The sequence below is a fragment of the Xenopus tropicalis genome, chromosome 6 (genome assembly GCF_000004195.4).
Source record: "Xenopus tropicalis strain Nigerian chromosome 6, UCB_Xtro_10.0, whole genome shotgun sequence".
Lineage (NCBI taxonomy): Eukaryota > Metazoa > Chordata > Amphibia > Anura > Pipidae > Xenopus > Xenopus tropicalis.
In genome coordinates this window covers 125,269,153-125,273,440 of record NC_030682.2, presented here as the reverse complement: position 1 = coordinate 125,273,440, position 4,288 = coordinate 125,269,153, and positions in this window count along the sequence as shown.

Below are 4,288 nucleotides of genomic sequence, written 5' to 3'. Positions count from 1 at the left end.
CAGCCGCTTGGGCTGTGTGAGCTGGATTCTTAATCAGGATAGGATTACAGGGAAACCGAGGTATGCGCTGCCCCCTTGTGGCCGAATGAGAGAATACAGCACCGTTTCCTATTCCAACTGATAAGGGCCCATTAGCTCTTGCGACCCCTGCGTATAATGATAAATATCATCATTTTTGTAAGTAAGGCTGGTTTAGTGATTTAGGGTTAAGAGTTAAAGTTAAGGATTTATGATCATGGATTATTGTAGTTTGAGGTAATGGAAACCTAAGTGGCTAGTAACACTACAAAATCCAGCACATTTACCATGGGGGATCTGTGAGTTTGCACTGCTGCTATTTATAAATGCTGACTCCTCTTTAGTAAGTGATAAGTTATTACAAGTGTTAATAAATAGTTACTGGGTTGCCTTTCCCACTGGCAATATTGCTGATATCACAAATTTCACAATAAAAATTAAAAATTAGATATTAATTAAAAATCTTCTGGAGGAGTGCTATTAACTGATGCATTTTGTAAAAAAACATGTTTTCCCATGGCTAGATGCAGGGGTTGGCAGAAGAGGCACCCGCAACAGTGGGGGGCGCTAGGCAGGTATCTCTGTCACCAACCCCTAGTCTGGGATCTCTTACCCCCACTGCTAATTTCCTGCTCGCTCCCCTTTGCTGTTCTCCCCCCTCAATGGCGTGCATGTTTTATTTCAATTTTGTTCTATCAAGGCACATGGGGAAGTTCACTCCCTACAGAAGGTTGCTGCTGATTCATTGACACTCTACATTAATTTACAAATTACTGTGTTATTTTTATTGCCAGTAAAACATAAATGTGCTATTAGGGAGCACAAGGAGGAAAATAATATGGAAACTAGACAATAGTAAGTGGTAAACTATACTTTATTTAGTCTAAAGATGATCTCCCCGTGTGCCACAGCCCTAACTGAGTGGTAGGGAATTCCCCAGCAATTAAAACCAAATAAAAACACAGATAAAATCTACCATTGTCTTAAGCTGTCTAGAAATGGCTTCTATGACCATTCTGTTTTAATCCCCATGCAAGAAGATAGCAGCAGGCTTAGTTCTAGTGGCATAGGGAGTATGGTCTGATATGGCTCGGTGGCTTGCTAGGCATAAAGTGGTTGTTAATGGCTTCCCATGGGTGTGACTGTAATTGGGAATAACCCCTACATGTTTTCTGTGCAGACAACGTTTATGCCACCAGCAGAAGTTTTCCCTTGATCACAGTTCTGCATGGATAGTACATCAACTGTTTATAACTAAAATATGGATAACTGATTGCAGGCACAAATCGGTGAAATTACTTGGGTAAATGAAGTATTACCTGCTGCTCTCAGTGCCACTTAAGCACAATATTCTCTTCTTCTATGAGAAACTGTGAGTTTCACCTTTTAAACACAGAGCCCTACTGTATATCTAGGACTGAATGCACCATAACTGGAACTGGAGTCAGAATTATTGCCAATGGCAACTGACAGCCCTTGAATTGGATTTCCTTCCTTTCTTTTTCTATTTACTGTTACTATACACTAACAGGAAAAAGGAAGGAACCCCTACTTGCCTAATAATCACAATAATTGTGTTTATCTCTGGCCATCTCATACAGCAGGCGCTCTGAGGAGCTCTAAGTCAGACCTTATTGCTGTCATCACTATTTAAGTTACATTATTTAAGTTACAAAGCAATACAAATAATGTTTTATTTTGATTTTGTTCTATCAAGGCACATGGAGAAGTTCACTCCCTACAGAAGGTTGCTGCTGATTCAATGATGCTCTACATTAATTTACAAATTACTGTGTTATTTTTATTGCCAGTAAAACATAAATGTGCTAGTAGGGAGCACAAGGTGGAAAATAATATGGAAACTAGACAATAGTAAGTGGAAAACTATACTTTATGTGGTCTAAAGATGATTAAAGGGTTGTAGTTATTTATAAGTATGTAAGTAGACAGTGGAATTCTAGGAAAAGTTGTATTTGGTCTTGGAGGCATGGAGCGTCACATCAGACCCCCTATCCAGAAAACCCAAGGTCCCGAGCAATCAAAGTATTCTAGATTAAAGATCTCCCTGCATGTAGAAAAGCATGTTACCATAGATAAAAGATTGAGACACTGTGTTCTGTCAAATTGCTTTTATTTAATGCTCACAACCACCAAACATTTTATCTCATTGCTGCAGAAAAAAGTATAAAAAAAGAGTCATGTACCAAGCTGTTAGGCAAGCAAGCATGACTCTGCAGGACAAAAAGTAGAAGCATTGATGTCACAAATAAAAAAAACTAATATTTTTTAAGCAATTCACATAGGCAAGTAAGAATGACTTTTCAGTACAAAACACTATATGACAAAATGTACAACATTTTCCAAAAAGAGACAACTTGCAACTGATAACAGCCCATAGGGAGAGATATCATAGAGTTGCACTTGTTACACAGCACAGTGGGGCAGGAAACTCATTGATTTGGTGCTCGGATGCTCAGGCTGATTCAGCTGATAGGGGCCCCATTTTCTTTATTATATACTGTGATGTGTTCCATACTGTATATATTTCAGCTGGAAGTATTTGTATTACTGCTGCTCAAGGTTTATTATTATATTAACTTAATGGTGTTGATTTTTACCTTAACAGCTCAATTATCCCCTTTTAGGTTCCCAACAACACATACTGTACCCTTTATACATGTAGCCAATCAAATTCATGGGAATCTAGGGGCATACAGAGCTATTGGTGCTCACCTATCTCATCTCGCTCCTGTGTTTTTGCTTTGTTATATATTTTTAATACTGTAATTTCTTGTAATTAAGTAACATATTGGATTGCAGTTGATGCTACCACTAGCAGAATGTAGGTAGATTCCAAATGTAGTTTGTCTGTCTATATCTACTGTATGTACCTACTGTTGCCCAGTGTAACCTTTTATTATGTTTCTACTCACTAATAAAGACTGCAACTTGGTTCACCAAATTAAATGCAGCCTGGATACTGACACCTTGTTTTTGGCCAAAGTTCAAGTTGTAAAAAAGCATGATATAACCTTAAAAAAAATAGCTCCTCTATGAGGCAATGATTTCAGCATTTGCCAAACTAAAGGGACAATATTCCTTTGCATTTCTTACTGATTCTTCTTACTTTTTACCCATTTAGATATTTAAACACCATCCCATAATTTATATTGGAGATGTCCAACAGATGACCAGTAGATAGCATATGTGGCCTGTTGATTCTCAGCCATAGATCTCAGGCTTGGGGCCCACCTGCCTTTGCCTGCTGCCATGCTGAAGTCATTCCTAAGTGTTGTGAGACTTTTGCAAATACTTTTGAGGATTTGGTTGGTCTTTACTGAGTGACCAAGTACATGGATGAAAGCTATCTGCATTTATGCACAATGTATCAGACTTCTCCATATTTACATTTGTTGGCACAAACATTTACTGCTGGCACTCAGTGGCATAAAAGTGAGCACAACTTTTGGCTGCCATGTTGCCATGTAATTGGCATATATTGGCATCCTATGTACTAGGTGCAAATGGAATGCTGCTCTGCACAGGGACTAGGGTGCATATTCTATGTCAATTGCACACCAGTGGGTGCAACATTATCACACATAAGGCTTACATCCAGCATTAAAAATGACCTCTAAACTATTGTAAAATATGGGAATGACGTAATATAACGTATTAACCTTTTTTTCCTCACTGAAGTTGCCACTGAAGGAGCAAACTCTGCTCCAGGTATAGTAACCCACAGCAACCAGTCAAAAACAGCATTTAGAATAATAGAATTCATAGGTGAGGAGAACTGAAGCAAAATACATGTTTATTAGATCTATTAAATCTAATAGATCTAATAAGTCTAGTCTAGTTATCCAAGGTCCCTCTGATGTCTTGACTTCATATACTGGTATAGGATCTACAATATTATCCAAAAAGCTTCTTATCCAGAAAGATCCAAAGTAAAGCAATACCATTTCCCACTGTACCTTGTACAGTACCGTGCAGTAACTGAGTGACATAAATCCATGTGTATGGCAAAGCAATCCATGTATAGGGTTTTTTTTACCTTCTGTAATATACTTTTTAATGGCCAGATCAGCATTAATGTTAAGGTATGCATTTTATATAATAAAGCAGGGCCGCTGCTCCCTATAAGCAGAGTACTCAGTCTGCGTAGGGCACCAACTCCCAGGGGGGCACCATCCCAGCTGCTCAAAAAAAATCATTTTTATATATTATAACATACCCCCCAACACTGTCCCGCCGGTTTTTATAGCGC